This window comes from Arachis ipaensis, chromosome B7 (assembly GCF_059453495.1).
Source record: "Arachis ipaensis isolate K30076 ecotype BB chromosome B7, ASM5945349v1, whole genome shotgun sequence".
Classification (NCBI taxonomy): Eukaryota; Viridiplantae; Streptophyta; class Magnoliopsida; order Fabales; family Fabaceae; genus Arachis; species Arachis ipaensis.
In genome coordinates this window covers 128585589-128605097 of record NC_142442.1, presented here as the reverse complement: position 1 = coordinate 128605097, position 19509 = coordinate 128585589, and the positions used below count along the sequence as shown (strand labels likewise).

The 19509-nt window shown below is 36.5% G+C and overlaps 1 non-coding gene across 1 annotated transcript; it reads left to right on the top strand.

The window, feature by feature from the left end:
* Positions 1-5296: 5296 nt before the first annotated feature.
* Positions 5297-5404, top strand: LOC148554092 (small nucleolar RNA R71). Its single transcript, XR_015892551.1, has one exon. It is a non-coding gene; the product is annotated as a small nucleolar RNA R71 (small nucleolar RNA).
* Positions 5405-19509: the final 14105 nt, after the last annotated feature.

The following is a 19509-nucleotide window of genomic DNA, read 5'->3' as shown; positions in this document are numbered from 1 at the left end:
TTGTGTCATCTAAACTCGGGAAAAGTATGGACTATTATATATTGATGGAAAACCCTGGATGTCTACTTTCCAACGAAATTGGAAGCACGCTATTTGGAGTTCTGTAGCTCTAGAAAATCCACTTTGAGTGCAGGGAGGTCAGAATCCAACAGCATCTGCAGTCCTTCTTCAACCTCTGAATCTGGTTTTTGCTCAAGTCCCTCAATTTCAGCCAGAAAATACCTGAAATCATAGAAAAACACACAAACTCATATTAAAGTCTAGAAATGTGATTTTTATTTAAAAACTAATAAAAATATACTAAAAACTAACTAAATCATACTAAAAACTATGTAAAAATAATGCCAAAAAGCGTATAAATTATCCGCTCATCACACACCAAACTTAAATTGTTGCTTGTCTCCAAGCAACTGAAAATCAAATAGGATAAAAAGAAGAGAATATACTATAAATTCCAAAATATCAATGAAACTTAGCTCCAATCAGATGAGCGGGACTTGTAGCTTTTTGCCTCTTGAATAGTTTTGGCATCCCACTTTATCCATTGAAGTTCAGAATGATTGGCATCTATAGGAACTTAGAATTTAGATAGTGTTATTGATTCTCCTAGTTCAGTATGTTGATTCTTGAATACAACTACTTTATGAGTCTTGGTCGTGGCCCTAAGCACTTTGTTTTCCAGTATTACCACTGGATACATAAATGCCACAGACACATAACTGGGTGAACCTTTTCAGATTGTGACTCAGCTTTGCTAAAGTCCCTAATTAGAGGTGTCCAGGGTTCTTAAACACACTCTTTTTTTGCTTTGGACCTTGACTTTAACCGCTCAATCTCAAGCTTTTGGCTTGACACCTTCACAACACAAGCACATGGTGAGGGACAGCTTGGTTTAGCCGCTTAGGCCAGGATTTTATTCCTTTAGGCCCTCCTATCCACTGATGCTCAAAGCCTTGGATCCTTTTTATTACCTTGCCTTTTGGTTTTAAGGGCTATTGGCTTTTTGCTCTTGCCTTTTGGTTTAAAGAGCTTTTGGCTTTTTCTGCTTGCTTTTTCTTTTTCTTTCTTTTTTTTTTTCGCCATTTTTCTTTTCTTCTTTTTTTTTCTGCAAGCTTTGTATTCACTGCTTTTTCTTGCTTCAAGAATCAATTTTATGATTTTTCAGATCATCAAATAACATTTCTCCTTTTTCATCATTCTTCAAGAGCCAACATATTTAACATTCATAAACAACAATTTCAAAAGACATATGCACTGTTCAAGCATTCATTCAGAAAACAAAAAGTATTGTCACCACATCAAAATAATTAAACTAATTTCAAGGATGAATTCGAAACCATGTACTTCTTGTTCTTTTGTTTTTAGAACAGTTTTCATTTAAGAGAGGTGATGGATTCATAGGACATTTATATCTTTAAGGCATATACACTTAGACACTAATGATCATGTAATAAGACACAAACATAAATAAAATATAAAGCACAGTAAACGAAAAACAGGAAATTAAGAACAAGGAGATTAAGGAACGGGTCCACCTTAGTGAGGGTGGCGTCTTCCTCTTCTTGAAGAACCAATGGTGCTCTTGAGCTCCTTTATGTCTCTTCCTTGTCTTTGTTGCTCCTCCCTCATAGCTCTTTGATCTTCTCTAATCTCATGGAGGATGATGGAGTGCTCTTGGTGCTCCATCCTTAGTTGTCCCATGTTGGAACTTAATTCTCCTAGGGAGGTGTTGATTTGCTCCCAATAATTCTGTGGAGGGAAGTGCATCCCCTGAGGCATCTCAGGGATTTCATGGTGAGGAATTTCCTCATGCTCTTGTTGAGATCCATGCTCTCTTGTTTGCTCCATCCTTTTCTTAGTGATGGACTTGTCCTCTTCAGTGAGGATGTCTCCCTCTATGTCAATTTCAGCCGAATTGCAGAGGTGGCAAATGAGGTGAGAAAAGGCTAACATTGCCAAAGTAGAGGACTTGTCAGCCACCTTGTAGAGTTCTTGAGGTATGATCTCATGAACTTCCACTTCCTCCCTAATCATGATACTATGGATCATGATGGCCCGGTCTACAGTAACTTCAGACCGGTTGCTAGTAGGAATGATTGAGCGTTGAATGAACTCCAACCATCCTCTAGCTACAGGCTTAAGGTCCAGTCTTCTCAATTGAACCGGCTTGCCTCTTGAGTCAACCTTCTATTGAGCTCCTTCTACACATATGTCCATGAGGACTTGGTCCAACCTTTGATCAAAGTTGACCCTTCTAGTGTAGGGGCGTGCATTTTCTTCCATCATTGGCAAGTTGAATGCCAGCCTTACATTTTCCGGACTGAAATCTAAGTATTTCCCCCGAACCATGGTGAGCCAATGCTTTGGATTCGGGTTCACACTTTGATCATGGTTCCTAGTGATCCATGCATTTGCATAGAACTTATTGAACCATTAAGATCCCGACTTGTTGAATGGGGTTGGTGAGAACTTCCCAACCTCTTCTTTGGATCTCAAGTCGGATTTCTGGATACTCATTCTTTTTTAGCTTGAAAGGAACCTCAGGGATCACTTTCTTCTTGGCCACAACCTCATAGAAGTGGTCTTGATGGACCTTTGAGATGAATCTCTCCATCTTCCATGACTCAGAGGTGGAAGCAATTGCCTTCCCTTTTCTCTTTCTTGAGGTTTCTCTGGTCTTAGGTGCCATTAGTGGTTATGAAAAAACAAAAAGTAATGCTTTTTACCACACCAAACTTAAAATGTTTGCTCGTCCCCGAGCAAAAGAAGAAAGAAAAAAAGAGGGAGAAGAAGAAGAGAAATGGAGGAGAGGGAGAGAGGGGTGTATTCGGCCAAGGTGGTAAAGAGAGGGTTGTGTTGTGTGAAAATGAAGAAGGAAGGAGGAGTTTATATAGGAGTTGGGGGGGTTAGGGTTCGGCCATTAGGGTTGGGTTTGGGAGGGAAAATAGTTTGAATTTGAAGGTAGGTGGGGTTTTTGGGGAAAAGAGGATAGATGTGACTGGTGAAGAGGTGATGGGAAAGAGTGATTGAGGTGATTGGTGAAGGGTATTTGGAGAAGAGAGTTATGAAAAGGTGTGAAGAGGAGAGAAGAAGTGGTGGGGATCCTGTGGGGTCCACAGATCCAGTGGGGCCAAGGACTTAACATCCCTGCTCCAATCAGGCGTGTAAAACGCCCTTGCTGTGCAATCCTGGTGTTTAACGCCAGACTGCTGCTTATTTCTGGCGTTAAACGCCCAAATGTAGCCTGTTTCTGGCGTTTAACGCCACTTCCATGCTCTGTTCTGGCATTAAACACCAGTCTGGTGCTTGTTTCTGGTGTTTGACGCCAGCTTGATGCTTCTTTCTGCCGTTAAACGCCAGTTTGATGCTTCTTAATGGCGTTTAAACGCCAGTAAGTTCTTCCTCCAGGGTGAGCTGTTTTTAAAGCTATTTTTCATTTTGTTTTTGATTTTTCAGTAGTTTTTGTGACTCCACATGATCATCAACCTAAAAAAAACATAAAATAACAATAGAAAATAAATAGATATAATTAAATAACATTGGGTTGCCTCCCAACAAGCACTTCTTTAATGTCAATAGCTTGACAGTGAGCTCTCATAGAGCCTCATAGATGTTCAGAACATTGTTGGGGCCTCCCAACACCAAACTTAGAGTTTGAATGTGGGGGTTCAACACCAAACTTAGAGTTTGGTTGTGGCCTCCCAACACCAAACTTAGAGTTTGACTGTGGGGGGTTTGGTTGACTCTGCAGTGAGAGAAGCTTTTCATGCTTACTCTCCATGGTTACAGAAGGAGATCCTTGAGTTTTAAACACAAGGTTGTCCTCATTTAGTTGCAGGACCAACTCTCCTCTGTCCACATCAATCACAGCTCTTGCTGTGGCTAGGTAGGGTCTTCGAAAGATGATAGATTCATCCTCATCATTTCCAGTGTCTAGGATTATGAAATCAACAGGGATGTAAAGGCCTTCAACCTTTACTAGCACATCCTCTACTTGTCCATAAGCCTGTTTTCTTGAGTTGTCTACCATCTTTAATGAGATTCTGGCAGCTTGCACCTCAAAGATCCCAAGTGTCTCCATTACAGAGAGTGGCATTAAGTTTATTCCTGACCCCAGGTCACACAGAGCCTTCTCAAAGGTCATGGTGCCTATGTTACAGGGAATTAGGAATTTACCAGGATCCTGTTTCTTTTGAGGTAATTTCTGCCTATCCAATGCATTTAGTTCATTGGTGAGCAAGGGAGGTTCATCTTCCCAAGTCTCATTACCAAATAATTTGGCATTCAGCTTCATGATTGCACCAAGGTACTTAGCAACTTGCTCTTCAGTAACTTCTTCATTCTCTTCAGAAGAAGAATACTCATCAGAGCTCATGAAGGGCAGGAGGAGGTTCAATGGAATCTCTATGGTCTCTAGGTGAGTCTCAGATTCTTTTGGTTCCTCAAAGGGAAACTCCTTATTGGTTATTGAACGTCTCAGGAGGTCTTCCTTACTAGAATTCACGTCCTCCTCCTCCCTTGTAGGTTCGGCCATGATGGTCAAATCAATGGCCTTGCACTCTCTCTTTGGGTTTTCTTCTGTATTGCTTGGGAGAGTACTAGGAGGGGTTTCAGTGACCCTTTTACTCAGCTGGTCCACTTGTGCCTCCAAATTTCTAATGGAGGACCTTGTTTCATTAATGAAACTCATAGTGGCCTTAGATAGATCAGAGACTATATTTGCTAAGCTAGATGGACTCTGCTCAGAATTCTCTGTCTGTTGCTGAGTGGATGATGGAAAAGGCTTGCTATTGCTAAACCTGTTTCTTCCACCATTATTAAAGCCTTGTTGAGGCTTTTGTTGATCCTTCCATGAGAAATTTAGATGATTTCTCCATGAGGGATTATAGGTGTTTCCATAAGGTTCACCCATGTAATTCACTTCTGCTATTGCAGGGTTCTTAGGATCATAAGCTTCTTCTACAGAAGATGCCTCTTGAGTACTGTTGGATGTAGCTTGCATTCCATTCAGACTCTGAGAAATCATATTGACTTGCTAAGTCAATATTTTGTTCTGAGCCAATATGGCATTCAGAGTATCAATTTCAAGAACTTCCTTCCTCTGAGGCGTCCCATTACTCACAGGATTCCTTTCAGAAGTGTACATGAACTAGTTATTTGCAACCATGTCAATGAGTTCCTGAGCTTCTGCAGGCATTTTCTTTAGGTGAATGGATCCACCTGCAGAATGGTCCAATGACATCTTTGATAATTTAGATAGACCATCATAGAATATATCCAGGATGGTCCATTCTGAAAGCATGTCAGAAGGACACTTTTTGGTCAGTTCCTTGTATCTCTCCCAAGCTTCATAGAGGGATTCACCTTCTTTCTGTTTGAAGGTTTGAACATCCACTCTAAGCTTGCTAAGCTTTTGAGGAGGAAATAACTTGGCTAAGAAAGCCATGACCAGCTTATCCCAAGAGTTCAGGCTATCTTTAGGTTGAGAGTCTAACCATATTCTAGCTCTGTCTCTTACAGCAAACGGGAAAAGCATAAGCCTGTAGACCTCGGAGTCAACCCCATTGGTCTTAACAGTATCACAGATCTGCAAGAATTCAGTTAAGAACTGAAAAGGATCTTCTGATGTAAGTCCATGAAACTTGCAGTTCTGTTGCATCAGAGAAACTAATTGAGGTTTTAGCTCAAAATTGTTTGCTCCAATGGCAGGGATTGAGATGCTTCTTCCATGTAAATTGGAATTTGGTGCAGTAAAGTCACCAAGTATCTTCCTTGCATTGTTATTATTTTCGGCCATGTCTCCTTCTTTTTCGAAAATTTCTGTCAGATTTTCTCCAGAGAGTTGTGCTTTAGCTTCCTCTTCAGAGTCCTTTCAGGTTCCGGATCAGCTTCAACAAGAATGTTCTTGTCCCTGTTCCTGCTCATATGAAAAAGAAGAGAACATAAAAGAAAATATGGAATCCTCTATGTCACAGTATAGGGATTCCTTTATGTGAGTAGAAGAAGAAAAGAAATTCGAACACAGAAAAAGGGAGAGAGTTCGAATTTTTAAGAAGAAGAGAAGTGCTAGTAGATAAATAAATAATTAGAAAGAGGTGAGAGAGAAGAATTTTCGAAAATAATTGAAAAGAAAAGAAAAATATTTTTGTTTTTAATTTAAAATTAAAGTTAAAATTCGAAAATTAAGAAGGGAAAATAAAATTAAATCAAATTAAAATTTAAAACAAATAGTTAATTAAAAAGGAATTTTGAAAAAGAGGAAGGTGATTTTCAAAAATTAGGTAGAGAATTAGTTAGGTAGTTTTGAAAAAGATAAGAATCAAACAAGATAAGATTAATTGAACGGAAGAGATTTGAAAATCAATTTTGAAAAGATAAGAGGTTAGAAAAGATTTTGAAATTGATTTTGAAAAAGATATGATTGAAATTGAAAAAGATATGATTGACAATCATTTTGAAAAAGATTTGAATTGGAAATTAAAAAAGATTTGATTTTTTTTTTTAAATTAAAGTTGATTACTTGACTAATAAGAAACTAAAAATATATGATTCTAGAGTTTAAAGATTGAACCTTTCTTAATAGGCAAGTAACAACTTGAAAATTTTTGAATCAAAATATTAAATGCTAGCATTATTTTCGAAAATATGAAGTAAAAATAAGAAAAAGATTTTGAAAATTAATTTTAAAAATTTTCGAAAATATAAAAAAAATTGAAAAAGATTTGATTTTTGAAAAATATTTGAAAAGGGTATAATTTTTAAATTGAAAATTTGATTTGACTCATAAGAAACAACTAAATTTTTAAAAAAGTTTTGAAAAAGTCAACTCAAATTTTCGAAAATTTATGAGAGAAAAAGGGAAAGATATTTTTTTTTTGAATTTTTAATGAAGAAAGAGAAAAACAACCAAAAGACTCAAAAACATGAAAATTATGAATCAAAACACACAATGCATGCAAGAACACTTTGAATGTCAAGATGAACACCAAGAACACTTTGAATGTCAAGATGAACACCAAGAACTTATTTTTGAAAATTTTTAAGAAAAGAAAAACATGCAAGACACCAAACTTAAAAATTTTTAATGTTGAGACACTAACAAATTGAAAATGCATATGAGAAACAAGAAAAGATGCAAAACAAAAAAAAATTAAAGATCAAACATAGAAAATCATCAAGAACAAATTGAAGATCATGAAGAACAAGAAAGAAACTCAATGCATGTGTTCTTCGAAAATTTAAGAAAAGTTAAAAGCATGAAATTGACACCAAACTTACAATTAGACATTAGACTCAAACAAGAAACATCAAATTATTTTTTATTTTATGATTTTGTTAATTTTTTTTGGTTTTTTCGAAAATTATTTTGGAAAAAACGAAAAAGAAGAATTTTTTTTGTATTTAGTATTTTTATTTTTTTTTTCGAAAATCATTTTGGGAAGAACGAAAAAGAAGAAAATTTTTTTGTATTTTTCAAAAATAATAAATAAAAAGCTTAAAAATAAAATAAAATTACCTAATATGAGCAACAAGATGAACTGTCAGTTGTCCAAACTCGAACAATCCCTGGCAACGGCGCCAAAAACTTGGTGCACGAAATTGTGATCATCAACAATGGCGCCAAAGGCTTGGTGCTCTCAAATGTGAATCACACTTTGTCACAACTTCGCACAACTAACCAGCAAGTGCACTGGGTCGTCCAAGTAATAAACCTTACGTGAGTAAGGGTCGATCCCACGGAGATTGTCGGCTTGAAGCAAGCTATGGTCACCTTGTAAATCTCAGTCAGGCGGATTCAAATGGTTATGGAGAATTGATAATTAAAACATAATTAAAATATAAACTAGGATAGAGATACTTATGTAATTCATTGGTGAGAATTTTAGATAAGCGTATAGAGATGCTTTCGTTCCTTCTGAACCTCTGCTTTCCTGCTGTCTTCATCCAATCATTCCTACACCTTTCCATGGCAAGTTGTATGTTGGGCATCACCGTTGTCAATGGCTACATCCCGTCCTCTCTGTGAAAATGGTCCAATGCGCTGTCACTGCATGGCTAATCATCTGTCGGTTCTCAATCATATTGGAATAGGATTTACTATCCTTTTGCGTCTGTCACTACGCCCAGCACTCGCGAGTTTGAAGCTCGTCACAGCCATCCCTTCCAGGATCCTACTCGGAATACCACAGACAAGGTTTAGACTTTTCGGATCTCAGGAATGGCCGTCCATGGGTTCTAACTTATACCACGAAGACTCTAATATCTCGGACTCGGTCCCCTGTATTAGATATCTAAGAGATACTCATTCTATCTCATCTTCATGTAGAACGAAAGTGGTTGTCAGGCACGTGTTCATAAGTGAGAATGGTGATGAGCGTCACATAATCATCACATTCATCATGTTCTTGGGTGCGAATGAATATCTTAGAATAGGAATAAGCTTGAATTGAATAGAAAAATAATAGTACTTTGCATTAATACTCAACGAACAGCAGAGCTCCACACCTTAATCTATGGTGTGTAGAAACTCTACCATTGAAAATACATAAGTGATAGTGGTCCAGGCATGGCCGAATGGCCAGCCCCCATAAAGGTCTAAGATAGCATAAAACTGATCAATGATCAGATCCAAAGACTCTGAATACAATAGTAAAAAGTTCTATTTATACTAAACTAGTTACTAGGGTTACAGAAATAAGTAAATAATGCAGAAATCCACTTCCGGGGCCCACTTGGTGTGTGCTTGGGCTGAGCATTGAGCTTTACATGTGTAGAGGCTTCTCTTGGAGTTGAACGCCAGTTTGTAACGCTGATTCTGGCGTTTAACTCCACTTTGCAACCTGTTTCTGGCGTTTAACTCCAGAATAGGGCAGGAAGCTGGCGTTGAACGCCAGTTTGCGTCGTCTAAACTCGGGCAAAATATGGACTATTATATATTGCTGAAAATCCCTGGATGTCTACTTTCCAACGAAATTAAGAGCGCGCCATTTGGAGTTCTGTAGCTCCAGAAAATCCACTTTGAGTGCAGGGAGATCAGAATCCAACAGCATATGTAGTCCTTCTTCAACCTCTGAATCTGGTTTTTGCTCAAGTCCCTCAATTTCAGCCAGAAAATACCTGAAATTACAGAAAAACACACAAACTCATAGTAAAATCCAGAAATGTGATTTTTATTTAAAAACTAATAAAAATATACTAAAAACTAACTAAATCATACTAAAAACTATGTAAAAACAATGCCAAAAAGCGTATAAATTATCTGCTCATCAGTCACTCTCCCTTTCTCCTCAGTTCGCAATTTCAACAATGGTGGTGGTCTCCATAGCTGCGACAACAAGGCATGACAGTGACGGCACGAGATAGCACTCCTCCTCCTCTTCTCTCGCGCTGGCTTTCTCTCTTTCTCTTCTTGTCTGCAGTAGTGGTGACGAAGAACCCAGCAGCAACAACGAGCGACGGCCCGTGATGAGAGCGGCGACAGCTCCACGGCAACGAGCTGGGCGCGATGCCGGCATGCTCTTCTCCCTCTCCTTCCCTTCTTCTTCCCCTTCGAGCTCCCCATGTTTCTCGTTTCCTTCCTTTTCTGAACGTGTGCGTGCGTTGTGTTTTGATTTAGGGATTGGGGAATTAGGGTTTTATTTAGAAATTTTAGAGTTAGAGTTAAATATATATGAGTAATATAACAATTTTATAAAATATTTGTGATAGAATAATAATCTAGAATTTAAATATAATATTGTAAGGATTATTTTTAGAACAGATAAAATTTCATTTATCAAGATATCATTGAGTTCAAATAATTATTTCTAATTTAAATTATAAAATAAACATACTAATTACATTTTATAAAATACGGATAAATTCAAAATATTAATTACCTAAATTAAATTATATGACCTTTCATTATTTTTCCATCATAACTTTAATTTCAATTTATATAAAATAACTAATTAAAATAAAAGTTGTACATAAATATTAATTGACTTAAATCTAAAGTATTTACAAAAATCCATTTAATCATTCCTAATAAATTAATCTCTAACTCGAAGAACTCAATTTAATAAATTAAATTTAAAATTTTAATATTTAAAATAAATCATATAAAAATATTATTAGTTTTTAATTATTAAAATTTTTAAAAGATAAAATATTTAAAATTATAAAAAATACATAAAAATCTTAATTAATTTAAACTCAAATGATTAAAACTGTGATCATAGACCCCTTTAGGTCACCCGCCAAAATTGTGATCATAGACCCTTTTAGGTCACCCTTTTGAAAAAACGTGACCATAGACACTTTTTGGTCACTGTAAAAAACCGTGACCATAGACCCCTTTAGGTCACCCTCAAAACTGTGACCATAGACCCTTTTAGGTCACCCTTCTAAAAAACCGTGACCATAGACCCCTTTTTGGTCACTGTAAAAAACCGTGACCATAGACACCTTTAGGTCACCCCCAAAACTGTGATCATAGACCATTTTAGGCCACCCCAAAACTGTGACCATAGACCCCTTTAGGTTACCCCCCAAAACCGTGACCATAGCCCATTTTTGGTCACTGTAAAAAACCGTGACCATAGACCCTTTTAAGCCACCTCCCAAAACCGTGACCATAGACCTTTTTAGGCCACCCCCAAAACCGTGACCATAGACCCCTTTAGGTCACCCCCTAAAACCGTGACCATACCCCCTTTTAGGTCACCCTTTTTTGAAAAACCGTGACCATAGGCCCTTTTTGGTCACTGTAAAAAACCGTGACCATAGATCCATTTAGGTCACCCCCAAAACCGTGACCATAGACCCTTTTAAGCCACCCCCCAAAATCGTGACCATAGACCCCTTTAGGACATCCCCCAAAACCGTAACCATAGACCCTTTTAGGTCACCCTTTTTTAAAAAACCGTGACCATAGACCCCATTAGGTCACCCCTCAAAATCGTGACCATAGACCCTTTTAGGCCACCCTTTTTTAAAAAACCGTGACCATAGGTACTCTATGGTCACCCTTTCCAAAAAAATCGTGACCATAGCTTTTTTTTGTCACCCTAAAAAACCGTGACCATAGATGGTATATGGTCACGGTTTTTTACCGTGACCAAAAAAATCGTGGCCGTAGACCCAAAATGTCGTAGTGGTAGCAGATGAGAAGACAAAAAGACAGGCAGTAGAGGATGAGGTAGCAGCCGAGAAGACAAAAAGACAGGCAATAGAGGATAAAGTAGCAGTCAGTAAGATAAAGATGTAGACAATGGAGAGTGCTATGATATGTCTAATTCAAGGATAAGGTGGGGAGCTGCCACCAGATGTCACTACATGGATGAATTCGTTGGAGGAACATCGTGGTGGGTAGATCTTAGGATTAAAAATTATTTTTTTTAAATATACACTTTTTTATTATTGATTATGCAACTCTTAGTAAGGAATACAGTTTATTGATATTTGGATAAATATATGAATTTACTTTATAATTTTGCTAATGCCGTTTACCCATCAATTTATTTTTTTAAATACAAAATAATTAAGATTTGTAATATTAAAAAATCCAAAAATAACAAAAAACAAAAAATAATACCTAGTACATTCAAATAAATTAAAAAAGAGTTGATTGCCAATGCAAAATACATTATTTTTGCGGCCATTTAGCCAGACAAATAATGGCGGTTACAAAATGTCCAAAAATAAATTAAAAAATACTGAATATTAGATAGCAGCAATTTCTAACCACTGCCAATTAAATATGAATAAAACAACGGTCGTTAAATAGCAGCAGTTCATGACCGTCGGTAAAGTATCGTCAAATTCAAGGTTGGACATATAGCGGCGGTTTTAAATCGTCCCAAAATAAACCAACACTATTTCTTGATTTTGCTGTAGTTGTGCCAGTGGTTACTTAAACCACCACAAAATAAAATCTCCACGCCCTAAATCGCAACGTTTGTGGAACCGCCACAAATTTTCGGTTCCCTTGTAGTGGGAGTAGATACTGCTTTGCAATTATTTATTTTGAACCTTTGTAGCAAATTTTGAGTGTATTCCTTTTGCGAGATGAAAATTTTGTCTTTATTTTAGTTTACCTCAATGCTAAGAAAATAGTGCATCAATCCTAAGTCAGTCATCTCAAATGTCTGCCTCATTTCTTCTTTGAATTCTCTGATCATAGTTTCATTGTTTTCTGTGTAGATAAGATCGTCCACGTACAAGAAAACTATGAGAGTGTTTGAATTACCTTGCATCTTGATGTAGAGTGTAGGCTCACTTTTACTCCTCTTGAATTCATGATGAGTGAAATATTTGTCAATTCGACTATACCACGCTCACGGAGCTTGCTTGAGTCCACAAAGTGCTTTTTTTTTAGCCTTAGCACCTTATCTTCATGTCCTTCTACAACGAACCCTTGTGGTTGATCAACATATACTTCTTCTACTAGTTCATCATTAGAAAGGTGGATTTCACATACAGTTGATAGATCTTCCATTGCTTTTGTGAGGCTAGTGTAATGAGTGCCCTTATTGTATCTAGGCGAACTATAGGTTCAAATGTCTCTGTGTAATCTATCCCAGGAATTTGTGCATATCCTTTAGCTACGAGCCTTTCCTTATGCTTTTGAATAGATCCATCGAGATTGAGCTTAGTCTTGTGTACCCATTTGACTCCAATGATATCTTTATTTGAAGGGTAATCTACCAGTTTCCATGTGTTATTCTTCTAGATCATCTTGATTTCTTCTTCCATGGTATTTCTCCATTCTTGTTGCTTTTCTACTTCTTCAAAGCTTGTAGGCTCGATCTTGACAAAATTTCATGTTTCATATACGTCTTGTAGATGTTTAATGTTTCTTGGAGGAGAATCAGTTGTTGCTTTTACTATTGGAGTAGTTGTGCTTGCTTTTTCACGTTCTTGTTCTTCTAGTCTTGTAGGTGATTAATGTGATACTTTAATGCTTCCTTTCTTGACTTTTTCATCTTCCCAGTTCCATGAAGCATTTTTGTCGAACTCCACGTCTCGACTGATTATGAGTTTCTTCGTGTGCAAGTTATGCACACGATGTCCTTTTGATTATGTACTATACCCAAGGAAGAATTTCTTTTTCTGTCTTCTCATCTAGCTTGCTTCTTTTTTGTGTGGGAATATGGACATAGCATATGCATCCAAAGACTCTTAGATGCTTTACGAAAGATTTTTATCCACTCCATGCTTTGATCGGAGTTTTATTTTCTACTACCTTAGTGGGACAACGATTGAGTAGGTATACTGCTGTGCAAACAGCTTTGCCCAGAAGATGTTTGGTAAATTTTTCTCCTTGAGGATCGAGCGTGCCATCGCCATCACAGTTCTACTTTTTCTCTTAGACACTCCATTTTGCTCAGGAGCATATCGCATTGTGATTTAACACTCGAAACCATCTTCTTCCCAGAATTTATTAAATTCTTTATAAGTGTATTCAGTTCCTCTATCGCTACAAAGTATCTTGATGCTACGACCACTTTGCTTCTTCACATGTTGCTTGAACTTCTTAAAGATTCTAAAAACCTCTGATCTTTCACATAGGAAATATACCTACCTCATTCTAGTATAATCATCAATAAAGAGAATGAAGTACCTATTGTTATTGAGTGATGGAGTCTTCATCGGATCACAAACGTCAGTATGAACTAATTCAAGCATCTCCTTGGCTCGCCAAGCTCTTCCAGAAGGAAATAGTTGACGATGTTACTTGCTAAGTAAGCATCCTTTGCAAAGTTAACTAATCTTTGTGATGCTTGATAGATATCTCATTAGTTGCTTTTAATGTAGCAGCTTTAATCCATGAAATAAAAAATGGCCAAATCTTCAATGCCATATCCATGAATTATCTTCTTGTGCCTTTAATGCAGTTTCTATGTTATAACTCCATTTGAGTGGAAAGCTCCTGTTTTTCATTTTGACGATTGCTAGAAGTCTTTTAGTTTTCTTTTCACTTATGGTGCATGAGTCTTCTTCAAAGTGTAATATGTAGCCTTTCTCCATCATTTGACCAATACTAAGTAGATTCTGTGCTAGTTTAGGAATAAACAAAATATCATGAATATTCTTAGTTCCTATCTTGGTGTGGACAATGATTGTACCTTTGCCATTCACCTGCACGATCATTCAGTCTCCAAGTTTGATACCAGATTGAATAGATTTATTGATGTCATTGAATAGGCTTTGATCACTTGTCATGTGATTACTGCAACCACTATCGAGATACGATATGCCATCTTTCTTCTTGCACTCTTCTTGTGATGATGCATAGAATATGCTCTCTTCTCCTTCCTTTTCTTCAGAGAAGTTTGCACGATGATTGATCTTCATCCTACATTCTTTCTCCATATTTCCAAACCTTTTATAATTGCAGCACTGTGGTTTTCCACGATGCCAACAATCCTTTTCTGGGTGGTTGGTCTTCTTGCATATGCCATATGGAGAATCTTGTTTTCTATCTTTAGTTTTATTTTCTATTTTCTAGAAGTGTCTGACTTTTTAGAATTTTCTTGTCTTTTTTCTCCTCTTTTACTTAGATTCTGAGATTTATATTGAGCTTAGACTGAAATGCATTTTCTATTGAATCTTCATCATCTGGACTTGCTAGGATCGAATTTGGAAGGCAAACTAATGAGTATTTTTTCCACTATCTTTTTATCGAGCAAGTCTTTTCCATAAGCTTTCATTTCAGTTACTAAGCTCATTAATCTTGTATAATAACTTTTTATTTTCTCAGAATCTTTTATTTTCATATTTGCATACTGCCTCCTTAGAAATTGGATGAGGATTGTGCGTACCTTTGTGTCGCTTCTGAACTCTTACTCCAAGTATTCTCACACTTCCTTAGCTGACGATATTCCTCTTATCCTTGAAAATTTTCTCTTCGTCACAGATTGTTGGGGGAAGCATAGAGCAATATAATTTCTTTGTTACTCTTCCTTTAATTTTTTCTTTTCTGTAGCGGAAAGTGTTGTTTGATTCTCTGGCATGATGAGCCCTTCGTGGACAACATCCCACAAGTCTTGTGCTTGTAGAAAGGTTTTCATTTGAGAATGTTAGTCCTCATAATTATCTTCTGACAATATGGGCACGGAAATATTGATGGTTGAGATAGTCATGATTGCGGAGAAAAAATATTTTTTTTAGTGGATTATAATGTGGTGGATATGTATAATTGATAGGTTAGGAAGAAAGATTCTATGCCAACAAATGATCGAATGTAACCCTGATGCCACTATTAGTTTTATGAAATAATTTGATGTTGGTTTAGTGTATTATGGACTTGAATATTGTAGCAAGGATAGTTTTGATGAATAAGTAGTTTGGATGAATGGTTTGAGAAATTTGATAGTTATATTATTGATGGGTTAAGGAGAGAGTATAAAGACTAGTAGAATTTGATATGTTTGTTAGTTAGTTGCAATGAACTCCATGATGGCCTATTTATAGGCTTCATAAGTTGATTCTAGATAATTCCAAATTTTAGATATTTCTAGATATTAACCTAGATATTTCTAGATACTAATCTTAGATATTTCTATTACTTGATTTATTTACTTAACTTTTAGACTTCTCCATCATAATATCTAGATATTTATTTTTATGAAACAAGATCATGAAAATTCTAGAAAGTTCTACAAATATGTAGCATTATTAATAGAGAAAAAGAGGTGATTAGAAACCTTAACTATAACTATTCTTTCTTAGAAGAAGCAAAGGGCTTTATAGAGGGAATTTAGGTCCTCTGGGACAATCCCTTCTTAAGCATTGACATTGTTGAAAGGCACCACCAGTACATCCACATGGCTATTAGGGAACAAAATCAACCTCAGTGGCAGTTTACTGCGGTCTATGCTAGTCTCCAAGAAGGCACTAAAAGAGATTTGTAAGACAAGACAAAGAGGTTAGCTAAAAGCATAAAGGAAGCTTGAATGTTGATAGGTGATTTCAATGTAATAGCTGAAGTTAGAGAAATAAAGGATGGAACACCCCAAATCAGAATGCTTGTAGACGTTTCAAAGATTGGATAAATCAGTGCAAACTTATTGAATGGAGAAGACTTTTCGTTGATGCTACTATTGAAATTCTCTCCAGAGCTAATTCTGACTATCATCTTTTACTAGCCAATCTAAACCCCGCAAGGGTAGATAATGGGAGAATTCTATCAAGTTCAAGATCATGTGGAAATCACACCCATCTTTAAATGATTTTTTGAAAAATAATTGGAGGAAAGACTTGACCTTACTAACAGCCCTCTTTGTTCTATCTAAAGACCTAAAGATATATAATAGAGAGGTGTTCGACAACATACAAGAGGAAGAGATAGATATTAGAATCAATACCTAGAAAAACTTGAAAAAGACCTCACGACTGAATTGGAAAACATCCTTGACCAAGAAGAACTCTTATGGCTCCAAAAGTCCAGGCAACAATAGATAACTGAAGGGGATAGAAACATGAGATTTCATCACACAAAAATAGCTATTCGAAGAAGAAATAATAGACAATTAAAGCTTAGGAGAGAAAACGACCCTTGGTGTGACTCTCAAGAAGATCTGAAAAGAATGGCTAGAAGCTACTTTAGAAATTTTACAAGAAAGATAGATATTAGAACCCCTCCCTACACACTCACATCACCTACCCTCCCAAGGAAGAACAAGTGAACAACACAAAATTGGAATGCTCAAGAACCTAAACTATGAAGAGATAAAGCAAACCATGTTCAACATAGGGTCGCTCAATGCCCCTGGAGATGATAGATTTCTTTCGTATTTTTTCAAGAATAATAATTGGAAAAATATCAAAGAAAATTTATGTGACTTCATCAACATGATTTAGAGAGAACCCATAAGATTAGATATATTAACTGAACCCTCTTGGTGCTTATACCTAAAAGTCAACAACCAGAATTTATCACCTAATATAGACCCATTGCTCTTTCCAATGTGGTCTATAAATGTGTAACAAATATTTTGGTAGAAAAAATCAAACCCACCCTCAAATATCGAATTGCTCCTAACCAGTTAAGCTTTGTTCCTAGACGAATTATACGCGATAACATAATAATCGCAAAGGAATTGATGTATGACACAAGGAAGATCAAAGGAAGAAGAAAATTTATGGCAATGAAATTTGACTTCGAAAAAGCGTATGTCCGCTTGAGATGGGAGTTTGTTAGTGGTTATCTTTAGGAATTTGGGGTACCCTAGAAGGTCACCCAAATAATTATGGAGTGCATCTCAACTCCCTCATTTAAGATTTTGTGGAATGACACAAAAATAGAAGAATTCTTTTCCACTCGAGGTATAAGGCAGGGAGATTTCCTATTCCCTTACCTCTTTGTCATTACTATGGATAAATTGTCTCACCTAATAGAAGATAGTAAATTTGAGAAAAACTAGTTTCCTATGAGAGCTGAAAGAGAGGGACCTACCATTTCCTATTTTCCCTTTGTTGATGATTTAGTGGTGTTTGCCGAAGATTCAGAGTAGCAAATAAAAAATATTTTACATCTTCTCAAAAAGTTTGGAGATACCTCAGGGTTACGTATCAATATAGAAAAGACTTCAGTAGTTTTCTCCAAAAACACAGAGCAAGGGATGAAGGACAAAATTCTGAGAATACGACAGTTTAAAGAGATGCCTAGCCTGGTAAGTTACTTAGGAGCCATGGTAATGAATGGAGGGAAGAGAAAAGAAAATTGTACAGGCACTTTTGAGAGGATAAAAAGAAACTTGGGGGATGGAAAATAAATTGCTTGTATATGTCGAATAGGGTTACCTAACTCAGTCTGTAATTAGCTCAGCTTTCAACTTTGACATGATGAATACCAGAATTTTCAAGGAGGTCACCAGAGAGGTTGAAAACGCACAAAGAAGGTTCATCTAGGATGAGGATAGGGAGACTAGGAAAATACATGCAATTAAGTAGGAGACCATTTGCAAACCGAAAAAACATGGAGGCTGGGGTTCAGATACCTGGATATGATGAATGAAGCTTGCATGAAAAAGATCATGTGGAGAATTATGACAGAGACAAAATTCCTGTGGGTTAAAGTCATGTTGAGCAAATATGATAAAATTTAACAACTTTATCAAAACATAATTATTTCAAATTCAGACTCGGAGATTTGAAGGAACTTAGCTGGTGTTAGAGAGAAACTAATAAGCAACATCAACTTTTCTATAAAAGATGTAAAGGACACCAGATTCTCGCAAAATGCTTGGGTTGAGGGAGAAAGAAGGCTAGTAGATATTGTAAAACAACCTATTGAGGAGAGTTTATAGAACATCACTGTTGCTAAAGCTACAAACCAAGATAAAAATTGGAATACAAATCTGTTACAAATTTTACCTAAATGAAGATATCATTTAGAAAATTCAAGCAACACACCCCCTATGGAGAATTTGAAAAAAGATAAATTGCTATAAAACTTATCACAATACGGAGAGTTCATAATTAAAAGTGCTTACAACTCAATAGCAAACATGGGAGACATCACAATTAAATTTTCTTTTATTTTTTGTTTATGGGAGGCTGTTTGATGATTTTGTTTGTGGAAGGGATGTTCTTTATTTTTGTTTATTTTTCTTTTATTTTTTTGTTTCTGGGAGTGATGATTCTGTTCTCTGTTTGTGGGAGGGATGTTTGATAACTGATGGTTCTATTTGTGGGAGCCTAGGAAGGATGATTCTGTTATCTGTTTTTGTTTTATTTTTCTATCTTTTTCTTACTGATTATTAATTCTAATCTCTATTCAGTTCCCTATTATTTAGTTATTGTTATTGATTTAGTTAGTCTTAATATGTTATTCACAATAAGAAAAATTCTGAGTGCCGTCAGAATTACCATCGGATTTAGCGTCGAATTGTATCGGCAAAATTTACCATCGGGTTTTCCGACGAAAAGGAAGAGAAATTCGTCGCCATAAAAGGTTACCATCGGAACAGATTTTCTGTAACTAAAGTCGATGATAGTTATTGGCACAAAAATGTAATTCACTGGTGCCAATGTTATTGTCGGATTTTTCGTCGGTATATTCCACCGGCATCATATTTTAATGAAACACATCATTTTGCTGATTTACCGTCGGATTAATCCGCCGGTAAATCCGATGGTAAAATTAGGATAAAATTCAAATGCGAAACTCTTCCTCTTCACTTGTGCGAATGCTATCTCTCTCTTCTCGTCTCTCTCTCTCTCTCTCTCTCTCTCTCTCTCTCTCTCTCTCTCTCTCTCTCTCCTCGTCTTCTCTCTCCCTTGCTGTCACCGTTGCCATCGCCTGGAGCACCCGCTGCACGTCGTCATCAATTTTACTGCTACTGCTCTCCACTGCATCCTTCACTTGAGTTACTATTCACATCACGGTCACTGTCATCTCTGTCACTACCATGTTAAAGAGACCCTGCAGTCACTATCATTAGATTTATTATTAGTATGGTTATTTTTTTTCATATTATTTTGTGAGTTTAGCATTTTGTTAGGGTTTTTGTTAAATCAGTG